Raw genomic sequence first — 16,053 nt, 5'->3', positions numbered from 1 at the left:
TGGTATCGTTGTGGTTTGTACTTTATCGACTAGCAATAAGATGGCTGGCCAGCCTTTACACACTCCGTTGTGCATTCTGTTCTTGTTTCAACCTTGTGTTTTCATTCCCATCAACTGACATCACCAGTACAGTGATCTGTTAAATCTATTGCTGAACTTAGTCAATATGCTCCAAACTGGCCAGGTAATCCTTAATCGATTCATCCCTTACGATGAAGTCGGTACTTCTGAGTAGAAGATTCTGCTCAAGTGCATAAAAAGCGCAGCTAGACACAACTGTCATTTTTGTGTGGACTCGTTCTTCCATTTTCCAGTGCCAATGTACGTTTATTTTTTCAGATGGTCATCTTTCGTTCTGTGGGAGACTGGCTTCGTAAATGGTTGTGGGCTGTCATCGTAAGACAGTTTGTTCTGTGCTTGTTGGTCACTCATCCGGACCTTGTTGAGTATCTTAGTCATTATTTTCACTATACGTTGCCGAACCGAATGACCAATCCAAATTCAAGGTCATGCCCCAGCCAACAAGATGTATGCACAAACGAGCACAACATTGATCAACGGTGACACAACGACAGACCACTAAACAAATGCGCAGAGCCTATCCACTGCGCAACGCTAATCGACCATGCACTTTCAGTGCCATGTCGACTGCTTAGGAAACGTTCGCAACCAGTTTGCTTAACCCAGCAAACAGAACAACAGCCAAAGTGAGTGTCGTAAAACAAAACAATGTCAGACGAACCAATGCTGGTAACGTAAGAACAGCCATCGATGGAGTGCGAATTGGTCGATTAGTCAGAATTGGTAGACAGATCTGATCGGTCGGTGATATAGTACTCGATACTGAAATCGGCGGATCTCTAAATGGTATTGTTGTCATGTACAGCAAAACCCTGGTTGAAACCTAGCCGTTACCTGGCTTGGTTTGATGGTGGAAGATCTTCATTAAAGCCTTCCAACTAACTGTGTCAACCCCTGCAGCAGTGGTCATTTCAATTCCTTCATATTACCCGTGTCTGACAGCCTAAAGTGGTAAACACTGTCGTGTTCACAACTATACCGTTATCAGTTGCACTAACACGGATGCCTCGCCACTCTGATGAGATGTCATATATACTTTGCAGTTTCGAATCTAGGAATTTTGCCCAGTCTCTATCCTATAGGCTTTCATTTAGTTTCACACAGTTTCTGACTGTAAATCCCTAAGAAGAGTACCCACCGTACATATGCATATTGCTGACAGCTAGAACTAAGGTTAACCACTTAAGAATGCACGGCTCAGTCGAAAATTTCAATGCGAAATACGTAAAACCCTTTTCTTTTCAACAACAGTAGCCCCGAACAAAGTGGAGAGGTAAAACGTATCGTTTTCGGAGACGTTCGGGAACAAGCAATAGATTCATTACTGGACAACGTTTCGCTTTTGACACAAAATCGTCGCAGAGTAAGTGACTAAGTTTCAAGGTTGTTCAAGATTTAAGAGAGAAAACAGTCAAACTAATTTTGTTAGGTGTCGGCCAAGGGATATTGGACTAGGGTGAGTCAAGATCATGGACTTGGGTGCAGTTTAGGTTCTACTTCCTCAGGTTTGGTTCACGTGAAGATTTCTCTCGAACATCGTTCACACTTTTTGTCCATCTGTGTGAATTAGCTGGTGCAACTCCCACTACTATCTCAATCGCTTGAATCTTCTCACCAAATTTAGCGTGGAGTTGGCGTCCACCTCGGTCACATTAACCTTCCTGGACTGTATAACACAGACCCAACAGACACATGAACCGTTTTAAACCACTCATCAGCAAATCCGAAGTCCAGACGAGCATCGTGTCATCGATGTTTAGTCGAGTCAGAGCGCTGTGCACAGAAGAGGCTGACCGAACAGCAGCTCAGGCTTCAAGAACGAGGATATGATTAGGCCCAGTAATGAATGGGTTGGCAAGACAGTCATTATATAAAGAGCAGGAACATTGGAGGTCATTCGAAGACTTCTGAACGCAGCCAACATTTGAGTAGCTTTTCAGAGGGAAAATGTTACGCTCAGTTTTGGGGCGATTGAAAGATCCCTTTCTAATTGAAAGGTCCGAGGCTTTATGTATAAAATTAAATGCAGCGATTGTACTTAGGTTTACGCAGGACAAACTGCCAAGGAATTGCACACCAGAGTTGGCGAGCATGAAAGGAGGATAAATAAACCACCAAGAAATGCGGAATTATACCAAGTGCTGGTCAAAGACTCAGCGATGGCGGTACATGTGGACTACGAATCAAACCACAGTGGCTGATATCCGAGGCGGAGGAAACTATCATGCATCACAGCGTGAGTGGAATGGAACTGGCAAGCCTATGGAAAGCGTTCCCCGATAAACTTACTTGACACGTGACTGTGTGGTTGTTAATAAACGTGGAAACATTATCAAAAACGGGGGGGGGGTTAGAAATCCCAACCAAAGTTTACAGACCCTCTCTCCTTTACTACCGTAGCACCAGCTCATCCACACAAACATTCAAGAGGAATCTCATGTGAACTAAGTCCGAAGAAGTGGACCCTAAGCTGCGCCCAAATCCATCTAGGTTCCTCATCTAACTTGACACTTGGTGACTCACCCTTACACAATGTCCCTTGGCCAAAACCTATCACAGGTTTAGCTTTATTCGTTCCGCCTTAAATCTCCACCAACCTCGCAACCTAGTCACTTAGCTTGACAAAGCTTTTGTGTCAAAAGCCAAACCTTGTCCAACAGTGAATCTACCAGCTGTTCCCAAACTTTCCCAAAACGTATGACCTCTCAATCGGTTCCAAGCATTTTTAACGGATGGAGTGGACGTTTCCTTCTCGGCCTACCAGTGAACTGTTGTGCAAGAGAGTCCCACTCAAAGATGTATTTTCACGAGAAAGGTAGGCTTCTATGCCGTATCCATCAGCCGCTTTTACACAAGTATGCATCAGACGGCTGCTTCTGGAATGCCTTCTGCTGTTTACTTTAAACATATCTGTGTGAGGACCAAACTTATATAGTGTATATGTCTGGGTAATAAAGCGGGCTGTAGGATAAGGAGAGGACAGTTGATTGTGATCCACGGAAATCAGATGGCTACAAGGTTGGATGGTAAGGTTGCAACAACGAGCACACTTACCAGTCTAAACGAGGCGCCTGGTTGCTTTTCACCGGGAAGAGTTTCACATAGAACATACAGCTTCACTCCATAACAGAGTAACGAGTATTTATTTGCCTGACGGTGTACTGAACCAGCTTGACGGTTAGCCCAGAAGGTCATGGTTATTTAGTAGCGAAAAACAAAGAAGCTCGCAGCCCAAACACCGCACAGTAAGTGCCACTGGAAACTCCAAATGCCCATAAACAATGTCATGGCAAGTACTCAACAAACGCACTGAAACGTGTTGTTGCGCCTGTGACAGGTCCTTTTGAAATTCGATCGGGCGATGACGAGTGTTCTCTGGACGGGTGTCCTGGTCTGTCATATCCGAACAGTGCTGCGTGTTCCTGTCTACTGTGCTCGCTAGGCCGATGACGGTACAATTGTGTACCATTTGTCTGCATTGCAAACCACGTTCAAAACAGTCTTAGCTGATGGCGCTGAAGACAAGACAGGCACTCACAGCACTGGGCGACCAAGTAAAAACAGTGGTGTTTTAGGGGTAATACGATTATCATGGCTATGGTTTTGCGCATTGAATCGATAGGGCTTTCGATTAGGTGAGGATGGTGGTGAGGTGATGGAAATGCTACAATATCAACTCGCTGCGTAGCCGGTAGGAAAGAATAGAACCATTGCTGTTTGGTTTCAGAGGGATTGTACCCCATTGTGCCAGAAAAGTGATGTTTTAAAACCGGTGGATCGCCAGGAGAGGGTCATTTACGTGGCTGAAGTCAAGTTTCATGGACCATTTCCTGTGAGAACTTGAACCAGTTAGTGATCGATAAAATTTAAAGGGTTACATTCGGACATCTTGAGTTGGTGTAGAAAGGTCATCCAAACAATCTCGAAGAAATGCTGGCTGCATGCTCCTGACGTATGCTTTTCTGCTAGCAGAGGATTATGCAAATACCAAAACATATACTACACTAATACTCCTGAAGATCACTTGGAGACTGACTCGGAAAGAAACTATGCAGCTAATCGTCATTGAAGATCACAACATCCTGAAGAAAAATAAACAGCTCGCTGAAGAATTCTCTGTTGTTACCTGTAATTATGCTGTCAACAAGCAGACAAGCAGTGGTGCAATTTGATCACCAGTGTAGTAGCACCACCGAGCTAACATATAAAGCATCTCATCCTGAGAATCGTTGCCATTCAATTTTGGTTCGAATATGACAGTATTTTAATAAATAATAATCGTTCAGCTGTAGCACCCTTTCGGTGCCTAGTTGCCATACCACCCAAAGGAAGCATGAGACCTGGGATACTGATATGTTGCCCAAGCCTAGACAAGGGGAGTCGAGTAGCAGAAGTCGGGTTCGAACCACGGATCTTCCGGTCAGTAAATTCGCAATCTAACCCCGACAGTATTTTGACCTTTCCTGGAAGACATCTTTCTTTCTTTCTGCTAAGAGCTTCATAAACAGATATTTCAACAACTTGTCACTGGTTTTGTAATACCTTATGTCACACTGAACAGCGCTGGATGACTGTATAACTAATTGGTCACCCTGTAAAAAGAGCGGACCATCCATTGCAAGGCAAGGCTGTTCTCGGCTTCAATAGCCCATGACCTCATCCGAGTGAGCAGCGTACTAATTTCCACTAGTTTTAGTGTCTGATGACAATTGTTGCTAGATTTCAGTGAGAAAACCACATAGGTTAGACTCGTCTGGGATACTAAATAAATGATGGACCGAAAGGTGGTCATTTTGCGCCTCACATGAGGTCAGTATGTATGTGTCAATATGTTACACGCCACGCTGGAAATTCTAAAACCGGAACTTCGTACCAAATGCATCTATGTAACTGCACTGTTACTCAGAACACTTAAAACCACAAATCTTCCACAAGCANTAGCCCATGACCTCATCCGAGTGAGCAGCGTACTAATTTCCACTAGTTTTAGTGTCTGATGACAAGTGTTGCTAGATTTCAGTGAGAAAACCACATAGGTTAGACTCGTCTGGGATACTAAATAAATGATGGGCTGAAAAGTGGTCATTTTGCGCCTCACATGAGGTCAGTATGTATGTGTAAATAAAGTGTGTTACACGCTGGAAATTCTAAAACCGGAACTTCGTACCAAATGCATCTATGTAACTGCACTGTTACTCAGAACACTTAAAACCACAAATCTTCTACAAGCAGTAATTAATGTTGAATAAATGAAAAGAATTACTAAATGAATTTGAATTTTAAAAAAATCACGGTTCATCGAAGTCTCGCGGATTAACTACCCTCTGTGGCCGTGCCATTGTGGTGAACATGACGACTCTAGTCGGCCTGGTGATAATCTTTCTCTTTACAGTCATGTCAATGACAGCCCACTTTCCTGCGAAGCAGTGGTGTCCTGAATTTCGTCTCAAAACACCTCCAGCAAATATGAACGTCATAGCCATCTGAGTTTCATTCACTCATTGGACTGTGCTTTTAGCAACATTCTCTGCGATGAGCACAATCGCGATATTCTGATAGCTACCAGTGAATGAACGCAAGGAATCCACTCATCCTGTTCTTGGTAATCTCATACTGGGAAAGACGATCTGGTGAACCAATTTTCCGCGTTCAGTCGGCCTCGGAATCAGAAAAAACGTCCATCCACCTGGTAATTCACTGAGGGTCACAACGCTTCTCAAACAGACTACATTCTAGCTGTAGCTCATCAGGTATTGTCTGTTGAGGAAAGAAGACCCTACGATGACGTGGAGCAGAAGAGGAGAATAAGTGGGTTCAAGTGCCCCCTTGTTCTCGCAATGTTCAAACCTCATCTCATCGCCCGCCGCAAGCCACAACACACGAGACAGTTCAGCGTCACAGAGCCCAAAGACTCGGGGAGGTGTCTTCAACTCGGAGAAAAATAGCAGCCAAGTGGTCGTTAAATTGTAACTGCTTCCTTGGCTTCAGTCGATCATCATCAAACAGTCCTAGTTCACTCCTAGTTCACCTGGGCAATTGCGCTAGCTAGACAAGCGTTTTCGTGACATTGAAAGCAGGATTGAAATATCGCAATTTTAGCTGGGTTATAAGACAGCTTTTGGATGCTGGCTGCTAAGATCCCTTTCAGTTTTTGTTCCGAGTGGACGGTTGTACTTATGGTGGCTAGTGGTAGTGTGTGGCTCACAAAAGTTTGATATGTGTCTGCAGTCATTCCAAAAAACCTTGCTGGTGACGATGCATCATGTTGTTTGCTGTTGGCGCATTTGCCTTAGTTACTGCGACAGCAATTCCAGTAACACCGTTTAAACACTCCCGTGTCCAGCTGTTAGATCACCTCGGACGAGCAAGAATAACGGGAGTTGGTAAGCCCAACTGCTGCAGGAATATAAACAGTGAATAGCCAGGCAAACAGATTGATAACAAATAGGCAACTTGATAGACACACACATGGCTTCTTGGTTGATTGCGTTACGCATCTCGTATGCGTTAGCACTCGTGACTGCATGTGTGTATAATCACAAGACTGACCTTTTTTATCCGACAGTATGGATGCAAAAGGGGCAATAACCAAGGCACTGTCTTCTCTCTTGGGGATTTCGTTTTTTCCGACATAACTGGTTTCATCCATTTCCGAGCGATAAACTAAACAGACGGCCCGTCCCTGACATTAGACAGAAGAATGGCTATAGCCTTTTTGGCCGTATTCTGTGTCCGACAGGAGTTTAAAAATACAGAGACTGAAGATTCTTTGCATTTCGATTTATTCAGCAAATTGCGTCACAGTGGCTGTTGTTTTTGTCGCGCAAATACGGATAAAAGGGTTGAGGTTCGCTACACATTTCTGTGCTTCACGTCACCAAAGCTGATTACTTCCACACTTCCACAGGTAAACTAGCGCACTGGGAGAACTGCGAGGCGGCTTACACATATTTATGCATCGAAATGGAACAATCTTTACGGTATTCTCAAGGTGTTCGACGAAAATACTCGGTCAGACGGAATGTCGATATGACTGATCCAGTGGAAAAAGTGAGCACGAGTTGGAACTTGCAAGCATGGTCAAGCGGCCAGAAACAACTATTGGTTGAATGGGAAATTGACGGCAAACATAACGCGTCAAGCAATGACGCAAAATATGAGGATCACGTGCTTACGACAGGCTGCGATGAGTGAATGAATTTCGTTTCCATCGTCCTGCTACCTTTTTCCGTTAACAAGCGATCAATGCATGCGTGCAGTGTGATCGGGAGTGGTATCCAGGTTGTTGAATCTAACTTGACCTTATGATAATTCCCCCATTCATTTGCTTACTGCTCTATGTACTTTTGATCTCCAGTTGTTTGGCTTATTCGTACCCGGCACTCACCTTGTCGCAGAGGCCGTCCTTTCCGTAACTGGTGTATTGACATGTGTGTCCGTGTGTTACTGTGCGCTGCTGACCTACTCACCCATGTGCGTTCATGTCCCGTTTGCTGAGCATACATTGCCACAAAGGATATCGCATCCGATACTTGTGTATTGAAAGTGTGGCTGTGTATGAATGTGCGCAGCTATCCTACTGGCCTACCCATGAGCGCTCGTGTCCCGTTTGCCCGAGCCAACCTTGACTTGTTTTCTCATGAGTTCCATGTGATCGCACCGCCAGTCCGAATCGCGAGACTGTCATCGGAGTGGCTTGTTGTACACATTTGCTTGCACTTTTGTAATTAGTACCGTAGAACTACGAACCCAATTCTTCCTTTTGATATTCGGGATTGTCGAACCTACGCGTCACTCAAAGTTCCGTATCGGGAACCTCAACACAGGTGCATTTTGAATGAGTTTCCCTTCTGCCTACCGGCAGAACTTAACGGATCAAGTAACATTTGATATACAACTTGGCATATCGGTACCTGGTATAGTTTATTTGCCGTTTGTGCAATCCGGAGTCTTTTAGGAATCTGTTTGGGACATTTCCAAACAACCAGATTTTTTCCTCAGACAGAATCTGTGTGCCCAATGAAGTTTGAAATGTATGCAGGTTTCATAACTTAAAACTTTTTTTGTTTACTTTAGTAGATTTCTTGGGTTCTTGCTGTGACTGATTTGGCAGTGTTCATTTTGACTGACTGCACTGCGTCCTGGTGTGTCTTAATACGTCTACCCTAAAGAGTGCCGTTTCTCCAACACGTACAGCAGACTCCAAATAGGACGATAAGTAACAGCTAATCAGGCCACAGCTTGGAGCTGCTCTTTGAAACCGCATACCACTAGCTTGAAGAAAGGAGCTACGCAATCAACAACGCAGGGTAACCAAATTTCTGCAATTCATTTCCCATGCTCGATGAACAGATCAACGGCCACCTGATCAACCGCCAACATGCAGCTCAGTTAAGCGTAGATATCGTCCATAAAGAGTTACCAAGCTTCCGCGTTATATTCCCTTGCCCCTGAAGTCCCATCAGAGTTCGTTTGAAAGTATCGACAAGACGCTTTGTCCATTAGGTTGTGGGTGGTGAACAGATGGGCGAACGCGTTTTGTGCTTATGGAATTTTTCAGTTTAAAAAGGAAATGGAACGGACTGTGCCGCATTAACAGACACCAAGAACTCAGGGACTCTGCACCGACAGAATCGGCCACATGGGGCTTCGACGGTTGGTGGCGAGTTTCCAGAAGCAATTTTCGATCATCTGGAGAGTACATCAAAGATGACCAACTAACAATGCTTCCATGAAGCGATTCAAGCGTTTCTAGGCAGTCACAGCACCGCTGTAACTACCACAGTCCATATTTTCTTTCTACATTTTAACCGATATTTGGCCAGTAAGCGCAACTTCTGTTGATCCCCATTAGACGGAACACCCCAGTCTCAGAAGGCCATCCAGCTCACACGTTGCAACACCCCTTTTGATTTAATTGCATCCTGAAAGTAACAGATCAATTTCGATCCGAATCTGCTACTGTGTGTCACGCGTCGATATCCTTGCTGATCGAGCATGTCTTTCGAGAATCGATTCATTACCTTTTTGGCGATAAGACATGATGGAGAATCAGCGTGGCCCACAGTGGAAGTTCGCACATTAACTGTGGTGAATTCACAATTAGTAAACGCAATTGCCAAATATTACAGTCGATTAGCTGTGTGAACGGATATGCCGTTCTGGGAGCCAAAAACTGGTAGCAACTTTGGTCGATGCGTGTCCTGAAATGGTGCCCATGACGCATTTTCTTCTCTTTTTGGCTCCAGAAACTGGAGCTGCACCCTCTTTCTCTGCCTGGCTATAGTTTCACTCGGATCGAGGGGGTGAGAGACATGATAGATGGCTTTCTGGCTGTCGTTGTCAGATGTGGTCATTGCAACAAGGGTAAAAGATTGAGGTTGTAATCACTCAATAGAGGTTCGGTACTACGTCATAGTTTATAATAACCCGTTTAAAGTTACTCTTTATTCATGAGCGCTAGTTACAAAGTTGCTACAATAACTGATCAAACCAGGGAAAGACTGTAATTCAAACTAATCGGCTGGAGCTGATGGCTTCTCGGTGGTCGCAATTTTCACACAACCAAGGTAATGTCCTGAGGCCTCAACAAGACATTCGAGATACTTCATGCTTGATAAAAACTTCGCACTTTTCAACAGGTAGTTTTTATCCATACTGCTGTATACGAGCAAATGTTTTCAGGTACACAATGTGAAAGTCGTGTGACTGAATGACGATGTCATCCATGTATGCCATGGCACAAGGTATACCGCACAACATCCTGTCCATTGTTTGTCGAAAGATTGCGGGAGCGCACTTGACACAAAACCACAAGCGAGCCTGCTGTTCTACATAACGAACTTCCTGCATTCCATCTTGGATAAAAACACTCGAAAAATTTACCTTGGAGAACAGGATACTTCCGGCAATGATGTTGTGAATGGGTGGTTCATCTGTCCAGTGGAATCAGTAATTTGCTTGAGGATGTTCCGTCACTAAACCTGGAGACATCAACGCGCGACCAAGTGGATACTTTCTCTTTGTCCAACGGGACTTATGTAGCCTTCAAAGTGTTTTTATCGTTTGACATGAGTGATCAAGTGAGAGTTAGCTTCCTCGTGAGNGCGTTTCTAGGCAGTCACAGCACCGCTGTAACTACCACATTCCATGTTTTTTTCCACATTTTAACCGATATTTGACCAGTAAGCGCAACTTCTGTTCATCCCCATTATACGTAACACCCCAGTCTCAGAAGGGCATCCAGATCACACGTTGCAACACCCCTTTTGATTTAATTGCATCCTGAAAGTAACAGATCAATTTCGATCCGAATCTGCTGCTGTGTGTCACGCGTCGATATCCTCGCTGATCGAGCATGTCTTTCGAGAATCGATTCATTACTTTTTTGGCGATAAGACATGATGGAGAATCAGCGTGGCCCACAGTGGAAGTTCGCACATTAACTGTGGTGAATTCACAATTAGTAAACGCAATTGCCAAATATTACAGTCGATTAGCTGTGTGAACGGATATGCCGTTCTGGGAGCCAAAAACTGGTAGCAGAGACCTTTGGTCGGTGCGTGTCTTGAACTGGTGCCCATGACGCATTTTCTTTTCTTTTTGGCTCCAGAAACTGGAGTTGCACCCTCTTTCTCTGCCTGGCCATAGTTTCGCTCGGATTGAGGGGGTGAGAGACATGATAGATGGCTTTCTGGCTGTCGTTGTCAGATGTGGTCATTGCAACAAGGGTAAAAGATTGAGGTTGTAATCACTCAATAGAGGTTCGGTACTACGTCATAGTTTATAATAACCCGTTTAAAGTTACTCTTTATTCATGAGCGCTAGTTACAAAGTTGCTACAATAACTGATCAAACCAGGGAAAGACTGTAATTCAAACTAATCGGCTGGAGCTGATGGCTTCTCGGTGGTCGCAATTTTCACACAACCAAGGTGATGTCCTGAGGCCTCAACAAGACATTCGAGATACTTCATGCTTGATAAAAACTTCGCACTTTTCAACAGGTAGTTTTTATCCATACTGCTGTATACGAGCAAATGTTTTCAGGTACACAATGTGAAAGTCGTGTGACTGAATGACGATGTCATCCATGTATGCCATGGCACAAGGTATACCGCACAACATCCTGTCCATTGTTTGCCGAAAGATTGCGGGAGCACACTTGACACAAAACCACAAGCGAGCCTGCTGTTCTACATAACGAACTTCCTGCATTCCATCTTGGATAAAAACACTCGAAAAATTTACCTTGGAGAACAGGATACTTCCGGCAATGATGTTGTGAATGGGTGGTTCATCTGTCCAGTGGAATCAGTAATTTGCTTGAGGATGTTCCGTCACTAAACCTGGAGACATCAACGCGCGACCAAGTGGATACTTTCTCTTTGTCCAACGGGACTTATGTAGCCTTCAGAGTGTTTTTATCGTTTGACATGAGTGATCAAGTGAGAGTTAGCTTCCTCGTGAGATCGTTGCATCGTGATATACCTTTCGTTGCTTTGGGTAGTAACCCCAATAGTTTCTATTTTTAGCAGTTTGACTTCTTTGTTTTTTGGGTGACCCATTCTAAGTTTGCATCGCGTTGCGTTGTAATTTTAGGAAGTTTGTGGTTTCCTTACTAATGCATCTAACCGGTTATTTTGATGCCTGAATTCGATCCTTGCTCTATATTGGCTGGGTGTATGGTGCAATCAAAGAAATATATCCCTTATATTTTGGCTTCGCTTCTGATTATGCAAGATTCTCATGTAGTTTCTTGTCCAGTTCTTGTCTTTGTGGCCCTGGAATTATCTTGTCCTGAGTTGTTGATAATTGATTCGCTTTCACTGTGCTGTTTGACGGGATCTCCAGTGCAGTACATTAGTTCCGTTCTTGATTGTCTTTTGGTAGCAGACAATCTGGAATATTTAGGGACCACGAGTAAAATGAACTTGAGGGACTTGAGAATAATAGCCATCGACCAGCAGACCACGTACGACCAAGATCAACCGATACGATCGACCATATATCCTCAGTTCACACATCTAGGGAATTATCCTATTTCACAAGTTGGTGGTGACGCACCGTCTAGTGTCCTACAGCTAGATTGGTCGAAAAGTAAAACTAACGCTTCAGTTCATAGCTATATGACGCATACCACATTTACACTGCATAATGACCTCGAAGGTACAAGCTACTTTTAATGTGGCGGAGAATACCTATCATTTTGTCCCCTGCTACTGACATGAAGAGTAATGGTCCAGCATTGGGGAGGACATACAGTTGTCGGACAACGAAATTACCGTCTGACTGACGTTAAGTAGACCGTGTGGTTGACGGAGATTCGGGGGCCACTCCTACCTGTTGAGCCCCAAGAAGGGCGAAAGCAGCCGTGAGCTGTCGAGGAAATTTCAGCAGCCTTTTGAGTAGCGTGTCACGACTAGACAATTGAATTGCTTTCTAAACGTTCTTCGTGCGTGTGAAGGACTGTGGTGGGCACTTTACGAAATTCCTTTTCGGCTTCGAACAAAATTAAGTCTCACTATGTGTTTCAGTGGTGGGATATCTTCAAAGAGAAAACGGAGGGCGCTATATCTTCTATAATAGCACAATCACACTAAGATTTTGACTAGTATCTTCGTTCGTTCCTTTTTTTGACTACCCGACGTCGCCTAAGAATTTTTAACAACCATGAGATACATCAGCAACTATCAACCCACATGCTCATTTAGCCAGAGGATATAACTAAGGAGATTACCTTCGCGTAACAAGCCTAGAAACTCGACTTCGAATAGGTTGGCTTCGCCCTTCACACCTCTGGTGCGAACAACCTGCCTATAGGTGAATCCTGCTCTGCAGCCGTCTTGCGAAATCGAAGTTGATACCTCGCCTTGATGTGCTTCGAATACACGTGGTAGGCGCGCATGTTGAGCACCGGATCCAGCCAATGGACTTTTTGGGGTTTGGTATTTCTCACCCTCTTGTTCCAACCAAATTGCTGGTTTTGTTACAGGACGGAAGCACACAGTGTCATACGAACTGGCTATGACTTCGTCCCCTTGTTCAGCTCCTACCGTACGGGGGGGCATGGTTAACTAGCGTCCGTGTGCTCACATCGGGGTCAGTACGTGTAGCTGATGAACAACAACGGTGGGCTCCATGAGGACACTGCGTTATAATTATTGCCGGAGCGAGTGTGGGACATCGCAGTGTTCAAGTCGTAGCTTAGGTCGTTGTTGTGTGCCCTCAGGATGCTGACACAGACTGCCACACGTCTTATAAGGATGAGGGAACTGAAGAAAAGGCTACTGGTTAGATTCATATCATGTGCGGTAGTGCAGAGGCACAGCAGGCTGGTTGGATGCTCCAACATAATCTGGTTTCATCAGTGTGGATGTGTGGTAATCAACAATAGTGGGTAATGTGTTACTCATTGACTAAATGGTTGCTTGATGCTTAACTATGCAGTAAGAGGTATGTGCAAAATCTCCATCAGGATTTTCAGGCCACTGTGGAGTTTCAATCCCCAAAAAATTGCACGAGCCAGTACTTTTGTGTAATACACACGGCACCATTATGTAAGCGACTTTCATCACCTTCCTCTTGACCTGTTACTCGATTGTCCCACACGGATCACCGTAAAAACCTTATCTGCAGATAGCGAACCCACGCTAGCCTCTCATGACCCTAACGAACGGAGACACATAAGAGACACACGGCCACGGATCAAAAGCCTGGGTATCACATCTGACTCCAAGTCATATGTGGATTCATTCTTTTTTAACGGAGGATTGTAAGAGGTATTAGAAGCAAACATTGTTCACTCATATCTGTCCGTCCTAGACACATAACCTTCAGATTTCGTGCCATTGAATGTTTACTTCGTATCACCTTATTGTTCTATCTTTACCATTGGCAATCCACCGCACTAATCGGTGTTGGCAGACACCTGGCTGCGAATGCAAGTCCTACCCTTTATGTATTTTCACTGGTTCAGTCACATAAAACATCTGTCGCCCCAAAGTCGTTTCGCGAATAGATATTACTCATAACACGGGAGCAGTACTCATGAACCACAGATTGATCGCGGCCAATTTGTAGGCTTTTATGCGGTGGTGACAAGGCTCCAGCTCAACTTCATTCGGATCCACAGGTCGGTCACTCACCAGCATTCGATGCAGTCCAAATAAATGACGCCAAACGACAGTTGGCACTGCATGGCTTTCTTAGGAGCTCATTGAAGTTTTTTGGTGTAAAATTGGTGTAAAAATTAATGACGTCTACTTTCTTCCCTGTGGTTCTGACGCAACATTTGACACCTGTACAGAGCCGATTGGCTCACGGTTACCTCCATCCCATTGGTCGGTTGTATTGAATCGGGTAGAGGGGGCAGCGTTCGGGGTTTTTCGAGTTGGAGGATGAGTTGAGGCAGACAAACTCCCTTCGGGCAGTGGCTCTTCATTCTATGGTGCATCATGGGCTGCACTGAATACACATTCGTAGGAAAATGCAACGTATAGAATGGATGTTCGGAAGACCGAGTAAAATCCCCAATTTTTAAGATTCAGCGGAATCATATGAGTGAAAGCGAGATGGGAGGTTTTAACACATCGAATAATCTACTGGGACACATGCTCCTATACTCTTGTGTACCAAAGGCACGCACTACACCCGAACTGTACAAATTGGGCACACACAACTCTGATCTGTATCTTTCAATAGCAAAGTATTGATTTAATTGATACGTTCTATTGAGAGCATTCGGCCCTTCCAACAAATTGTCTGTTCGCTAAAGTTTCGACATCTTAGCATTGTTTCACATGAGAGCTATCCAACTAATCGCATATATTGAATTCGTAAGTCCATAAATTAAGAGAGGATTTCTCCGTAATGCACTGAGAACCTCTCGAGGCACCGCGGTAGTTCAGAAAACTAAGGAAATGGTTTATTAACCAATCACACTGTAGAAGAAAAGTACTCACACTGTCTGTGTAGACTGTGTCTAAAGGTCGGGATTCGAGAGAGACGTCGATCACACACGGATTCAGATCACTTGGAAAAACAGCGCCTGGTCAGTTTGATTGGTCAAACGACACAAGAGAAACTACCTTTTGTTCCATTCTTGAAGGCCAAACAACAAATCACGGTGGTTTTCAAGTTTTGAAACTCAATAGATGGAACAGCCTGCAAAGCCTTTCACAAAAGACGCACGTGTTTTTAACAAATAACTTCTGGAGCCGATACACACCCTTGCAACCGAGACGAACGCTGCAGGCAGTTCCTCATTACTTGACGATAATCTGGAAAAAACTCGCCTGGTCAGTTTGATTGGTCAAACAACACAAGAGAAACTATCTTTTGTTCCATTCTTGAAGGCCAAACAACAAATCACGGTGGTTTTCAAGTTTTGAAACTCAATAGATGGAACAGCCTGCAAAGCCTTTCACAAAAGACGCACGTGTTTTTAACAAATAACTTCTGGAGCCGATACACACCCTTGCAACCGAGACGAACGCTGCAGGCAGTTCCTCATTACTTGACGATAATCCAATCACTTCGGTGTCTTTCTACACTGAAAAATTCTGGGCATAATAGTACCGCGTTCACAGCGTGATATTTAGAACTTTTCAATTGAGCTACCGTTTAATTTCTACATAGCCCAGGGGGTAGAAAAACGACACGTCAAGTGAGCCTTCCGGGTGAGGGTTGTTACTCGAGGAGGCAGCCAACACGTGACCACATGACGTGGATTCTCAGGATGGAAGACGAGTGGCGCCATATCCTGTCCAAGTACGAGTTAATCACATCGCTGACAACCCCCTCGTGGCCTTAAGTTAATAGGTCACGGGTTCGAATCGCTCCGAAGGTTCATGAGGTGCGCACTGATGATGATTCGCTTATTTGGCACAGACTGGCTTGAGTTAGGGGACGAAAGCTCAATTGGAAACACTAGCATCCATCCGTCGAATAAAGCCCCTGACGAGTCCGTTTT

Source organism: Opisthorchis viverrini (assembly GCF_000715545.1).
Source record: "Opisthorchis viverrini unplaced genomic scaffold opera_v5_495, whole genome shotgun sequence".
In the NCBI taxonomy this organism is placed as follows: domain Eukaryota; kingdom Metazoa; phylum Platyhelminthes; class Trematoda; order Opisthorchiida; family Opisthorchiidae; genus Opisthorchis; species Opisthorchis viverrini.
This window is presented reverse-complemented; position numbering follows the sequence as displayed.